The sequence below is a fragment of the Mirounga angustirostris genome, unplaced genomic scaffold, assembly GCF_029215605.1.
Source record: "Mirounga angustirostris isolate CCGP_5_RB_7025 unplaced genomic scaffold, mMirAng1.0.hap1 SCAF_17, whole genome shotgun sequence".
Lineage (NCBI taxonomy): Eukaryota > Metazoa > Chordata > Mammalia > Carnivora > Phocidae > Mirounga > Mirounga angustirostris.
In genome coordinates this window covers 50,974,593-50,989,973 of record NW_026991725.1, presented here as the reverse complement: position 1 = coordinate 50,989,973, position 15,381 = coordinate 50,974,593, and the positions used below count along the sequence as shown (strand labels likewise).

The 15,381-nt window shown below is 43.7% G+C and overlaps 1 protein-coding gene across 7 annotated transcripts in view; it reads left to right on the top strand.

The window, feature by feature from the left end:
• The first annotated feature begins 14,181 nt into the window (after positions 1 to 14,181).
• The window catches only part of ZNF18 (zinc finger protein 18), a 28,539-nt gene continuing 27,339 nt past the window's right edge, over positions 14,182 to 15,381 (top strand). For 3 of the 7 annotated variants that reach the window (XM_045889836.2, XM_045889837.3, XM_045889833.2), the window contains exons 1-2: positions 14,182 to 14,320; positions 14,892 to 14,987. The gene's annotated coding sequence lies outside the window, so the exon portion shown is untranslated. The other 4 variants (XM_064583328.1, XM_045889835.3, XM_064583327.1 and 1 more) reach the window with 2 other exon arrangements.

Here is a 15,381-nt window from a genome sequence, read left to right as displayed (position 1 = left end):
AATAATGATCTTTTCCATTGCATGAAATTTTTCATAATAAAATATTAGGGGAAAATGAAAAACAATAAAACAAAAAAAGTGCACAGAAATTAAACATATTGCTAAATTGCATTGCCCCCTGAGCAAAATCACAAACCAAGTAATATAACTTCTAACGACTAAGTATAAATTTGTCTAACTAATTTATCTAATGGGGTAGGTTTCCTATAAAAATCAGAAATTATTGAAACTTATTATCTAAAAGAAAGGAATTGGGCACCTGGGTGGCTCAGTCAGTTAAGTGTCTGACTCTTGATTTTGGGTCAGGTCATGATCTCAGGGTCGTGGGATCAAGCCCTGTGCCTGGCTCCATAATGCTTCTCCCTCTTCCTCTGCTCCTCCCCTTGCTCATGCTCTCTCTCACACACAAATAAATAAAATCTTTTTAAAATAATAATAATAGGGGCGCCTGGGTGGCTCAGTCAGTTGGGCGGCTGCCTTCAGCTCCGGTCGTGATCCCCGGGTCCTGGGATTGAGCCCCACATCCGGCTCCCTGCTCAGTGGAGAGCCTGTTTCTCCTTCTCTCTCTGCCTGCCACTCTGCCTACTTGTGCTTTCTCTGTCTGTGTCAAATAAATAAATAAAATCTTTAAAAAATAATAAAAGAAAGGACTCACCTAGGGTACAGCCATACAGGGTCCTCATGAGCAAGGACATATATTGCTGTGGACTTACAGGAAATCCCACAGGCATCTCTAGCTAAATCAAGATCTTAGGACTTAATAATTACTTAGGGGAGGACATTGTGGTTTTTGTTTTTGAGATTAAGTAACAATATCTGGTTTGAATTTTAAAACATTGTTTTGTTTCATTGTGATTTTTTGTAACAGCTTTGAGCTATAATTCACATACCATATGACCTGGTTGAGAAGTACTGATCTAAGCTTTCCTTAATGTGGATTTGAAGTATGTTTCCTTAATTTATTATATTTAGTAAGGGAAATTTTATTGATCCCCTTCTTTAATTCAGGAGGATGAAAATGAACATTTGTCATTATTATAAAACCTAAATGAAGTTACTTTTTACTTTTGACATGACCCACAATAATGTTTTTCTATGGGTTGGTCACACTTCATAGAAAAAGGAAAAGATTTCCTACTCGTCATCTGAATGAAACTGGACAAGCTCATTATAAAGTTCATATGGAAACATAAACTGAAATAGTCCCCCCAAAAAGTCTGAAAAAGAAGAAAAATAAGGGGATTTAGCTCTGCAAAGATATTAAAATATTTTAAATCTACAATGATTAAAACTTTATGGAACTGGCACATGAATAGACAGACAGATGGAACTAATTAGGAACACAGGAAATAAACTCAAATACTTATAAGAATATAGTATAATTAAAAGTAGGATCTCATTCGAAGGTAGAAATCTGGAAAGTAAATTTCAATCCATACCTCGAACTTTAATTCAGAATAAGTTCCAAATGAATAAAACATATTAGTGTAAAAGGGAAAAAAAGAAACCATTAATGCATAAGATGAACCCATCCTTCCTAAGCATGACACAGTCAATTAAGAAAAAAATCTTCAGGATGCCTGGATGGCTCAGTTCGTTAAGCGTTGCCTTCGGCTCAGGTCAGGATCCCAGGACCGAGTCCTACATGGGGCTCCTTGCTCATCAGGGAACCTGCTTCTCCCTCTGCCGGCAGCTCCCCCTACTTTTGTGCTCTCTCTCTCTCTCTAACAAGTAAATAAATAAAATCTTTAAAAAAAAAAAAAAGGAAAAAAAATCTTTAAGTCTTCTTGGCAAAAGCCACAATAAGCACAGTCAAAATACACAACTAACTGGGAAAGTTATGTTTCAATTTATAATACAGATAAAGGGTTAATTTCACTAATAAAGAGTTCCTGTAAATCAACAAGAAAAAGACCAATAACCTAATAGAAAAATAGGCCAAGGATATCAAGTAGACAGATCTCCAAAAAGAAATGTAAATGTCTGTTAAAAACGCAAAGATGTTTAACCTCATTCAAAGCAAACAAAAGCAAATTAAAACCACACCGAGATATCACTCTTTCAGTTATCTAACAAGCAAAGTTTAATAACACAATATGTTGATGAGAGTGTGGAAAACTGTCATTCTATACACTGTTGGTGGGAATACACATTTGCACAACTCACTGGAGGACAATGTAGCAATTTCTATCAAAATTACAAATGCATTTCCCTTTATCCCATAGATTATACTTCTAGAAGCTTATTCCTGCAGATACTCTTATGTTCGCAAAACCTCATATAAGGTTATTGAGTACAGCATTTTTACAGCAAAATATTAGAATCACACTAAATGTCTTTTAGTAGGTGAACAGTTAAATAAATGCAGAGGGAATACTTTGCAGGTGTAAAAATAAGAAAGCTCTTTATGGAGTGTTATGGAATGATTAACTATATATAATGTTAAGTGAAAAAAGCTAGATGAGGAACACCATGATTAGTATATTACTATTTGTGTGAAAAGAGGGAATGTGTATATTTAATATACACATACTTACTTAAAATATATATGGAAGGATACCCAAAAGACTAAAATATTGATTGTCCCAAGGGAGAGAAACTGGATTGGGAGAAAATCTTGTCATTATATACTCTTTGGTAGCTTATAATTTGTGAATATTGCGAAGGTAATACTTAGAGAAAATTAGTTAATTAATATGTAGCTAAACCAGGAATGATGGCTGTCCTTTCTTTCACTGTTGTAATGAGCATTCTTATAAAACAGTTACAAAATATTTATCATGACATATTTATATTCTTTTAAAAAGTTACATTTTAAAATGACTCAAAAACACAAATTATTTTTGAACTGTTTTATAAAAAGGTATGTCTTTTCCTTATACATATGTACCATTTTACTTACAGAAAATGTTTCTATTTTTCTTTTTAGTAAATCAGAAATGTGCTGTTTTGGGGCACCTGGGTGGCTTAGTTGTTAAGTGTCTGCCTTCAGCTCAGGTCATGGTCCCAGGGTCCTGGGATCGAGCCCCACATCGGGCTCCCTGCTCGGCAGGAAACCTGCTTCTCCCTCTCCCACTCCCACTGCTTGTGTTCCCTCTCTCACTGTGTCTCCCTGTCAAATAAATTAAATAAAATCTTTAAAAAAAGTACTGTTTTTATTCTCTGTTCCAATTCTACTTGAATACTGAAGAATTATAAGATATATAGATGATAAATCCTGTAAGAATTCATTCAGTAGATATTTATTACTAGATTGATATAGCAAAATTCATTAACAGTACTTTTTTACTTAGATGTCTTCACTGGGTCTCTTAATTTTCAAAGTTGGGTAGTGTGAATGGTTCTAGGATTGGCCCTGTAGGGACACACAGACTCACAAAGAAGGTTGTCTACACCAGTCCATATCTCTTTAAATATACCCTCGAATAATGTGAGTTGGAGGTGCTGACCCACCCACACCCTCAGTGGAAAATCCATGTACAACTTTTGGCTCCCTAAAATCTTAACTACTAATAGTCTACTGTTAACTAGAAGCCTTACCAATAACATAATTGATTAATACATATTTGTATATGTGTTATGTACTGTGTTCTTACAATAAAGTAAGCTAGAGAAAAGAAAACGTTATTAAGAATGTCACAAGGGGTGGGGCGCCTGGGTGGCTCAGTCCTTAAGCGTCTGCCTTCAGCTCAGCTCATGGTCCCAGGGTCCTGGGATGGAGCCCCAGATCAGGCTTCCTGCTCAGTGGGGAGCCTGCTTCTCCCTCTACTTCCGCCCCTTTCCCTGCTCGTTCTCTCTTTCTCTCTCATAAATAAATAAAATCTTTTTAAAGAAGAAAGAAAGAAAAGAAAATCACAAGGGGCATCTGGGTGGCACAGTAGGTTAAGTAAGCATCTGACTCTTGGTTTTGGCTCAGGTTGTGATCTCAGGGTTGTGGATTAGAGCCCTGGGTCAGGCTCCTTGCTCAGTGCAGAGTCTACATGGGACTCTCTCTTTCCCTCTCCCTCTGCCCCTCCTCACCCCCGCTCTCTCTCCCTCTAAAATAAATAAATAAATCTTTGGGGGAAAAAAGGAAAAAAAGAAAATCACAAGGAAAAGAAAATACATTTACAATACTGTACTGAAAAAAAATTCAGGTATAAGTAGACCCGCACAGTTCAAACCCATGTTGTTCAAGCGTCAACTGTATGTTTTCAGGTACATGGAGGAAATCTAAGATGGTTCAATGGACTCTGAGAAAGAAGTCCAGATCCCACTTTATAGTCGAGTACAACCCCGAATACTTGTTTCCCTCTCCCAGGTGGGACTTGCAATTCTAACTCCTTCCTTCCCTTCTTTTGCCCCCAGTACACACTGGCTGGGATCTATATTACTCTGGTGCTCCTATGTCATGATTTTTCCAGGGCACTCACAATTTCAAATACTATGTTCCCAATTTTGAACCATAAGATCTGAATTCTGGTTCTGGAAATACAGTTACAGTATACCTTGGCTAAATTCTAGCTATTGACCTTAACCAATTTCTTAGTATTTCTCTCTTGGGAGTTCCTCCCCAGAAAAATATGAAAATTGGAGAAGAAAAGTTCCTAGATGCCTTGTACCTCAGATAGATGAGCAAGCTGTAAATGTACGGACTAGGAATAAGGCTCTGACAAGGGCAGTACCCTGTCCAGTCTACAAGTACTGAGGCTTGCCTTTCCCCCTGAGTTCTCCCAGACCCTCTGGTCAGGAAGCTCTCAGGCATCCCCCAATGGGCTCTAAAACCCAGAATCCAAGGTGGTCATCATTAACCTCTCATCTCCTGTGTGCTAGATAATATTCTTGAGCAATCCTGTGCAAACGCCTTCAGAGGCCAGGTAGTAAACTCTTGTGAATATGTAAAAAGATCTGATTTAAAGGGATGGTCAGACAGGGTGAGCAGGAAACCTGCACCATAAAAAGCATTCCCATTCAAAGAAAGAATTGTTAAAATTGTGCTTGCCACACGAAATACTGGCTGCCCCTTTGCAGCTTCTGGTTTGGAGGGTCCACAGTGGCATCAGAGAGAAGGGATCTTGGATAGAATTCTGTAAGCTATAAAGAATACATTCCAGGGGCGCCTGGGTGGCTCAGTCGGTGAAGCGTCCACCTTTGGCTCAGGTTATGATCTCAGGGTCCTGGGATCGAGAGCCCCGTGTCGGGCTCCCTGCTCAGCGGGGAATCTGCTTCTCCCTCTCCCTCTGCCCCTCCCCCCTGCTTGGGCACTCTCGCTCTCTGTCTGTCTCAAATAAATAAATAAAATAAAAAAAGAGAATACATTCCATGCCTAATTCTTGGTAACCAGCTCCTTCCAAGATGGGCTTTTTTTTTTTTTTTTTTTTTGTGCCCTTGGCTACATGCTGTTTCTTCTGCATGTCTCTATGGGCAACCCGAATCGCTCTATGGTAGCCCCTCTTCAAGACTTTCTAAGATAGGCTACCACTGCTGATTAACTTCATTTTTTCTCTGTTCTCCTAACACTACATCATGAATAGGCTACATTCTGGAAAAACAGGTTTGTTTTTGTTTTTTTTTAATGAACCCTGGTGTCTGGTTAATCCCAATCCTTTTTTCTCTGTGTATTCTCCAATGTTCAGACCCTTTCTGCTAATTAGGAGTGACAGATGAGTCACCTGTCTGGTGATCTCCCCAAGGGAAGAAAAATCTTGCTTCTCTTATTGATCTAGGAGACCTTCAGGAGTCACCACATGCTCTGGAAGCTTCTGTCAGAGAGAGGAAAGTTCAATGTGAAAAACCCAGTGCAGACAGAAGCTAGACATGGGCAGATGTCCAGCCATCCCTAGCATCAGACAGTAGGGACAGATGGGGCTTCCCACTGTTCAACGCTGATGGGATTTTTGGGAGTCCTGGCCATCAAGTAGAGGTAAATGTCACAACATAGCAAGGGCAAGGGCTGATCGTCCAATGTTGGCAGGCTCATCAGCTTAGTAAAGAGTCATGGAGCCTAAAGCAAAGGAGGTACATAGGTGCCAACAAGTGACCATACAAAAAACAGAAGTCAGTTAGCAAGGGGTCAAGACAAGGCACTTATGGGGACTAGAGAAGGAGAATTCCGGGTGGTGGAAGGTGTAAGGCGGTCTGAGTCCTCTTGCTCAATCCTCTAAGGTTGTTGCCTGAATAGAACTCCCCAAGGTTTTCTTTTTTTCTTTTTTATTATGTTATGTTAATCACCATACATCACATCATTAGTTTTTGGTGTAGTGTTCCATGATTCATTGTTTATGTATAACACCCAGTGCTCCATGCAGAACGTGCCCTCTTTAATACCTGTCACCAGGCTAACCCATCCTCCCACCCCCTCCCCTCTAGAACCCTCAGTTTGTTTTTCAGAGTCCATCGTCTCTCATGGTTCGTCTCCCCCTCCGATTTCCCCCCCTTCATCCTTCCCCTCCTGCTATCTTCTTCTTCTTCTTCTTTTTCTTAACATATAGTGCATTATTTGTTTCAGAGGTACAGATCTGTGATTCAACAGTCTTGCACAATTCACAGCACTCACCATAGCACATACCCTCCCCAGTGTCTATCACCCAGCCACCCCATCCCTCCCACCCCACCCCCCCACTCCAGCAACCCTCAGTTTGTTTCCTGAGATTAAGAATTCCTCCTATCAGTGAGGTCATGTGATACATGTCTTTCTCTGATTGACTTACTCACTCAGCATAACACCCTCCAGTTCCATCCACGTCGTTGCAAGTGGCAAGATCTCATTCTTTTTGATGGCTGCATAATATTCCATTGTATATATATATACCACATCTTCTTTATCCACTCATCTGTCGATGGACATCTTGGCTCTTTCCACAGTTTGGCTATTGTGGACATTGCTGCTATAAACATCGGGGTGCACGTACCCCTTCAGATCCCTACATTTGTATCTTTGGATCTCCCCAAGGTTTTCAAGGGGCCCTGGTCTTCATCATGAGATGAAGAATCACCCGCAGAGTCAGATGTTTTCCAGATCTACATTTTTCCAGAAAAAAAAAGCAGGAGCTCTTTTTCTGGCATGAACTGAAATTCAAAAGGGGAATCAACACATAGAAAGAGTCTTGACCAGGTTTGAGACCAGCATTCAGTGAATTTTAGAACTAACCCTCTTCTTAATGGGGGTAGGTGAAATCTTGATATCTGCAAGCACAGAGATTAAGCTCAGAAGCTTAGGCAGACCCTAAACAAAGAAATAAAATAAAATCAAAATTGGGCCTGTCACAGAAAATAGCATTAGTGGTAGATAGATGGGTATCTCTGTGAGACAACATCCACAGTTTTCTTTGGGGATTACTTGTAATCTTGAAGAAATAGGCGATATTTATTACACTAGCAGATTGTTATGTTTTACACAACTAAATTCATTTAGTTGAGACTTTCTACATCTCTAATCATTCCAAAGTGTTTTTTTTTCTTCTCGGATATTTGGACATTATGTTGAAACACTGTGGCAAAGCACTTATGCTCAGATATAATAATTTTTTATTACCATTCTTTTCACGAATCCATTCTGAAAGGGATGGTACATTAGTATTAGGATACTGGTAACAGCAAGATTTTACTACATGCCAGGCTCCATTGTGGGCATTTTACACACATCATTTCAGTTAATTCTCTTAACAATCCTAAGAAGTAGATGGCATTGCATCTCTCATTTTACCCATGAGAGGGCTGAGGCACAAAAATGTGGCCACGCTATGACCCTAAAGAGGTTTCCATGCTAAGAGGTTTCACTGATAAAAGTCGGCACTAAAACTTGTTCTGATTTAGCTTCCTGATTCCCAGTCAACTGTGTTACTCCCTGTGCTGTGTTATCATCATTCCTGCCCAACTACATTCTGGAAACTCACTAGATCTGTTTGTCTCTTGAAGTTTGAGTTAATAGACAACCACCTATACTGGCTACTGTAAAGCTTCTCCTCAGATCAATGCCAAAGCATTCCTTTGGAAATTTGTTTAAAAATCATATATTCAATTATGCAGCCATCAAAAGGAATGAGATCTTGCCATTTGCAACAACGTGGATGGAACTGGAGGGTATTATGTTGAGTGAAATAAGTCAAACAGAGAAAGACATGTATCATATGATCTCATTGATATGAGGAATTCTTAATCGCAGGAAACAAACTGAGGGTTGCTGGAGTGGGGGGGTGGGGTGGGAGGGATGGGGTGACTGGGTGATAGACACTGGGGAGGATATGTGCTCTGGTGAGCACTGTGAATTGTGCAAGACTGTTCAATCTCAGATCTGTACCTCTGAAACAAATAATGCAATATATGTTAAGAAAAATAAAAAGAAGAAGAAGAAGGTAGCAGGAGGGGAAGAATGAAGGGGGGGAGATCGGAGGGGGAGACGAACCATGAGAGACAATGGACTCTGAAAAACAAACTGAGGGTTCTAGAGGGGAGGGGGGTGGGAGGATGGGTTAGCCTGGTGATGGGTATTGAGGAGGGCACGTTCTGCATGGAGCACTGGGTGTTATGCACAAACAATGAATCATGGAACACTTCACCTGAAACTAATGATGTAATGTATGGGGATTAACATAAGAATAAAAAAATAAAATAAAATAAATCATATATTCAGGGGCGCCTGGATGGCTCAGTCTGTTAAGTGTCTGCGTTCGGCTCGGGTCATGATCTCAGGGTCCTGGGTTCAGGATCCACTGTGGGCTTTCCAGAGATCTATCCTAACAAGGTATAAAACCAAGCTAATTCGGGGCACCTGGGTGGCTCAGTCAGTTGGGCATCTGCCTTCAGCTCAGGTCATGATCCTGGGGTCTTGGGATTGGGCCCCGCATCCAGCTCCCTGCTCAGCGGGGAGTCTGCTTCTCCTTCTTCCTCTGCCCCTTTCTGTGCTCTTGCTCTCTCTCTCTCTCTCTCACTTGCTCTCTGTCTCTCAAGTATGTAAAATCTAAAAAAATAAAAATCATATATCCAGAGGTGCCTGGGTGGCTCAGTTGGTTAAGTAGCCAACTCTTGATCTCAGCTCAGATCTTGATCTCAGGGTCATGAGTTCAAGTCCCACATTGGGCTCCATGCTGGGCATGGAGCCTACTTGAGGGGAAAAAAAAAATCATATATCCAGGTCCCACTTCTCAGAGAATTGGATTAGGGATGAAGGCAAGAAATCCGGGTTTAACATGCTTTCTGTGTGAGTCTGATATGCAGCCGGATTTGAGAAACCTGATTTAAAGCAGTGAGCTCACGGGCTTGTGGGCTCTAGTCTTTTCTAATCAAGCACTCTTTACCAGTAAAAAAAATTGGGGGTTGGGTAGCAACTATTTGTAAGTGTATTATTCATAAATAATATACATGTATTATTTTGCCTTTATATTCTATATCATAAAACATATACAAAATAAAAGTCAAGGAAGGCTGAGGTGAGAATAAAAAATATTTGAAAAATATTTATTTTTCTCATTGAGTAATGTTCTCATAAAAATAAAATGAACAATGAAATAAATAGGCCACATTCTCTGATCAAATCTTGGTTTACACTCTGTTATACAGAGATTTTTCAGGTCTAGTTCTAAGTTTATTTTTGACATTAGTTTTTAATGGTTGCCATGAGTGAAAAATCACACAAAATCTCCAAATGGAAAAAGTACAGTGTTGGCAGTACATATTCATTTTTCAGTACCATCTGCTAATTAAGCAAAAGTTTTTGATGAAATGGGGCTAATAATTTCCACAGTCCCTGATGTAAGTCAGCACCTCTTGCAAACTAATTGGAAGATACATTGCATTTTTTAAAAAGATTTTATTTATTTATTTATTTAGAGTGAGGGTGAGTGGGAAAAGGGTAGAGGGAGAGGGAGAGAGATAATCTCAGGCAGACTCCGAGCTGATCATGGAGCCTGCTGCAGGGCTTAATTTCCCAACCTTAAGCTATCGCTCATGATAGCTTAAGCAAAGCTCATGTACGCTTAACCAACTGAGTCACCCAGGTGCCCCAATACCTTGCAATTTTTTAAAAGATTTTATTCATTTATTTGAGAAAGAGAGTGGGAGAGCACAAGCAGAGGGAGTGGCTGAGGGAGAGGGAGAAGCAGGCTCCCTGATGAGCAGGGAGCCGATGTGGGGCTTGATCCCAGGACCCTGGGACCATGACCTGAGCCAAAGGCAGACGCTTAACCGACTGAGCCACCCAGGCGCTCCCTCTGCATCTTAATAATGTTAACCTGCAGGCTTAAAATGAATAGCACTAAAACTTTTTATATGGGACATTTTTTGTGTATTGATTTTCATTCATTAGGACCTGATAAGAGGATACCAAACATTTTTCTTTTCTTTTTTTTTAAGATTTTATTTATTTATTTGAGAGAGCGACCAAGAGAGAGAACACAAGTGGAGGAGAGGGAGAACCAGGCTCCCCACCGAGCAGGGAGCCCGAAATGGGGCTCGATCCCAGGACCCTGGGACCATGACCTGAGCCAAAGGCAGATGTTCAACTGACTGAGCCACCCTGGTGCCCCCAAACATTTTTCATTAGACTTAATACTTGATAGGATATTGTATGACCTTAAACATTGCTGACAAATTATCTTCATATTCTGGATATATTTTTTTTCTGGATATATTATATACATAATCTGTATGTATATAAGCTCTTTCTCTCACTATATATAATCTATATTACATAATCTCTATATAGTTATAATTTGTATATATTTAATAATCTGTATATATACACTGTCACATATACATACATATTTACATAGAATATATATATACTTATATTTACCAGTGTAATTGTACATATATACATATGCATATATATACTTCCATACAGTACATATAAGTAGACATATTTTTGTATATATAAATATATATATTACATATAAATATACATACATATATAGTTAAGGTGACATTCATCATCAATGATAGTGGATATAAATGTACATTTCTAGGGCACCTCGGTGGTGCCCCATGGCATGGACCTTTTCTTCCCTCAGGGTACCTTCCAGACTGTGACCTGAGTCTGCTCAGAATATGACAAATGAGGGGACAGTTCAGTCCATTTTATTCAATAATCGTGGAGCTGAGTTTCTTTCTCATCTCTCTGGCTCCATGGGTTTAGATCTTTCAAGGCATCTGCCTGAGCATGCAACGACTTTTTATACTTAAAAAAAAAAAATCATAGATCCATTTGAGGAAGTCTCCAGAAAAATTCCTATACCTACAAACACCTGCACTAAAGGCTGGCGGGGGGGCTTGGTCATTGAAATCCTGAAGCCTCAAACTGAGAACCCCTTGTCTAAAGACATTTTATGTCCTCAGGAATTTGGTTTGGTTAGAGAAGCATCAGGATTTATCCACAGATTTTTTTTTTTTTTTTTAGAAGGACTTCAATTTCTCTAGTCAGGTCTGTGGTCTGTTGTGTCACCTGTAAGAAATCCTCTCCCAGTCCCACCTGAACCTTCTTGAGCATCTTAAAGACCTCCTTCAGGACACCCCCCTCCTCCATAACACAAGTGATATGTTAGGACTTCTCACCAGAAAAAAAAAACCCCTACAATAGCATTTTGTTAAATACTCTCTAAATAGCCCATAGAAGACAATGCGGCTTCCATTTGCCATGAATTAAAATCACGGTTTGCTCCAATGAAGTCAGCAGGTTACAAAGCACATCTTGATGTCACAAGAAGAGTATTGAGACTGGTTTCTGTTCCAGCCTGCCCTCCTTGCTCAGTCCATATGGTCAGCGTTTCCACACAGCCTCTGCTGGTACCCTCTGCTTCCTTAAACTCGAGTCAATTTGAATCTCCCCAACCCCGATGAAGTCAACATCCCTTCTCAAATCTTTGTTCCTATGTTTCAGTGATTTGTTAATGAGATAACTGATCTGACCCACTGTAATCTCACGCAATTTAACTTCATCATAAATTTTTCTCCTAAGAGATCTCCCATAATACTTCCAAAGCTTACACGGTCTCTCTGAGCAATGTGTCTTGGCTGCCCCGCTCTATCCTGGGGCATCGTGCAGCAGAGAGGGGCAAGGCCATGAAATTTGGAGTCAGAAAAAAGTTTAAATTTAGGGTCAGCAACTGAATGTCTTTGTGACTTTGAGTTAGGCACGGACCCTTCCAGATCTCAGTTTCCTTATTTCTACAGTGGGAGTGTTGTTGAAAACCAGCCTCTGTTCTCGAGAGCCGAAATATGTAACATGAAGACAGTTTGGATGGAAAGAAGGAAGAAAATTTATTACTTTGCCAGGCACAGGAGGGCTGCAGCAGGCTAATGCTGAGGGGTAAAAGGCTGAGGGGTTTTATAGGAAAATACAGGATCTGGGCGGTTTCCATGGGAATCTGGAACGTGCTGCTAGCCGTGTGTCATGTCTTCAAGGTGGTCTCATGACCAGCGCTTGCCACCTGCCATCAGAATCTCGTTACTAAGTATACATTGAGGTCAGCGAGATATCAATATCGATACCGAGTTCCTGGAACAAAGGAGTCTACAGAAAAACAAGGGGGGGGCGCTTCAAGAGTGAAGAAGAGAGAAACGTGTTCAGTTTGAAGTCAAGCCTTGCTGAAGCCCTAGTGTGTTCATCTTAATTTCCATCCATCTTTAGGGTTTTTTTTTTTAAGATTTTTAAAAAAATTTATTTGTCAGAGAGAGAGAAAGTGAGAGTCAGCACAAGCAGGGGGAGCGGCAAGCAGGGGGAGAAGTAGGTTCTCTGCTGAGCAAGGACCCCGACTTGGGACTCGATCCCAGGACCCTGAGCTTCACAGGTTCCGAGAATGGGCTTCAGAGCTCTGTGAACCCCCTAAAAATGTTGTAGATGTGTATGTGCATTTTCCTTGGGAAAAGATTTATAGCTTCCATCAGAGTCACACACTATCTGTGACCTAACTAAAGGTTTTGAATTATTGTTATCTTCCTTGGGTATTGATCAACTAAAAGCGAAAACGTTGGAAGATAAAAACTCATCATCTTCCTTTCCAAAGTCTCTTGACTTTCTTAGAAGCAAAGCCCTTTGTGTCAGAAGAAACAGTCACTGCAGGCATCCCTTTAAAATGTTCCTGATAAATTGCTACCCTGCTGCTGATTCAGGAACTCATAAAGCATTGTTAGACAAGTCCATGTTAGAAATCTCCACTTGGGTTAAGCTGAGATAGTTTTCACACGCTGGGTCTTGTTCAGGCCCTGGGACCTAGAGGAACATGTTAAATCCCCTTTTCCACTGGTTGGTTTCTCAGATTTGTAAAGATGGCATGATTCACACCCCCTCCCTCTTCCAAAGCCTTATTTCTTCAGACGAGGTATCTCCAATTTCTCCAAACGTGGGCCAGGGCAGCTCACCACACTGCAACTCTGTTTCTGAATGCTCGCCAATTGCCCAAGACTGAACACACATAGGACACACACAGGAGTCCGGTCTCGCAAATTTGGACCCGATACTTGTACCAAGGCTGCTTAGTATCACAGAACGACTGTTGCCCCCGAGTGCAGCATGGATGTGGAAAAGAGGTGGAGAATGGAGAGCGGGGAGGTGGGGAGACGAGGCAAAATCATAGCGCTTCTCGACTTCTGGCCTGCGGGGAAGGGAAGGCGGAGGGGGCGAGGATGACAAAAATGTTGAAGCAATCTGGGGGAGGCAGAAGGAGGAAGACAGGCAGAAAGACAGAAGGGAGGCGAAGGCGGGGCAGGTTAGCGAGCACCTCGCTGAATTCCAACACAAGGAAGTGGAAGGAGAGCGCTAAGCAAATGCAGAGTTGGTGTGAGCTGGAGCAGCGGACAGAGAGAGGTCGGGGTAAATCAAATGCTGCGTGGAGGCCAAAAGCGGGGGGAAGGGCAGCGAGCAGACGCCCCGCCTGCGCACCTGGGGTACTGGCAGAGTCGCCAAGGTGTGGGGCTGACACAGGGTCTGCGACAGACACGGGGATTATCTTGGTGGACCGTCGCAGCGCTTGGCCCAGTGCCTGGCGCAGAGGAGGGGCTCACTAACAGACCGCTTGGTGACACGCGAAGGAGCAAATGCTCCAATCTGGAATGAATGACCCAAGCTTCCGCTGCGGGCGACCGGGAGCGGCCGCGGGGCCCGGAGGACGCGGGAGGGGCGGGGCGACGCGACGCGGGCGGCCAATCGGAGCCCGCGCCTCGGCCCCGGCCCCGCCCCCAGCCCGCCGCGCCGACGCCCGCCGCGCCGACGCCCGCCGCGCCGACGCCCGCCGCGCCGACGCCCGCCGCGCCGACGCCCGCCGCGCCGACGCCCGCCGCGCCGACGCCCGCGGCGCGCGCAGTCGCCCGGCTCCAGGAAGTGCGCCCGGAGTCGGCGTCGCGGGCCGAGGTGAGCGCGCGCGGGCTGGGCGGGCCCGGTTGCGGCCGCCCGGGGTCGGACGGGACGCCGCCGGTCTCCGCGCGGGGGCTCGGCGGGGGCCCCGGGAGCGGCGGCGGGGCCGGCGGACGCGCGCCCACGGTCTCGGAGGGCGCGGGGACGCGGCGGCTGTGGGGGAGGGGCGGCGGGGCAGTGGAGACGCCGCTGCCCGGGGCTGGCTCTGCGCCCCTGAGCCTGCGGACCCTGCACTCCCCGGCCACGCCCCTGGACCGGCACCTGAACCGGGCCGCTTCCTCTGCCTTCCCCCAGAGCCTGGGAGAGAGAGAGCCTCTCTCCCTGGGGTGCCGTGGGCGTTGGGGAGCGAGAGTGGAGGATGCCTGGGTGGGTGCCCCGGCCTCCGGGACGCAAAACGCCGGTCGTCCCCCAACCTCACGGCGTCTGTGACAGCCCCCAAACCCCCCAACGTTGGCAGCTCTCCTCCCCAAAACACGGGCCTTGTTTGGAGCTTCGTGGGTTCCAATTCGACCGCCCCTTTTGAGCCTCCCGCGTTTCTAATCAGTCGACTCTGATACTTGCCTTGCAGGGGGATCGCGAGGATTAGAAATGGCATGAACAGGGCCTAATATGGAGCTGCTGCGTAGTGTTGGAGAAAAAATTACTCATATGCCCGTTAAAGACGGTAAGGCAGAGTTTATTCAGGGGGGGCTCCTGCGGCGCGGTTTTGCAGGAGCGGAGAGCAGTTGGGCTGCACTCTGCAACGGGGGGGAGTGGAAATTGGAGCCAAGGAGCCCGGTGCGGGGTGGGAGGGGTCCGTGGATGGAAAATGACTTAAGAGGTAACTTACGTCCGGGGTAAAGGGAGCTCTGGCTGAATCGACTTGCCCGGAGTTTTGCTGAAGACAGGCCTGGGTGATAAGGCATTTGATCAGCTATCAGGGCTGCTCAGATACCACGGTTGATGTAGAATTTGACCAGCTATCAAAGATGAGGGACTTTCCCTAAACTGGACTCAGCAGGATTCTTGCCAAAACGGGACTAAAAGGGTCAAGGACAGACCTGAAAGGCCAGGGCTAG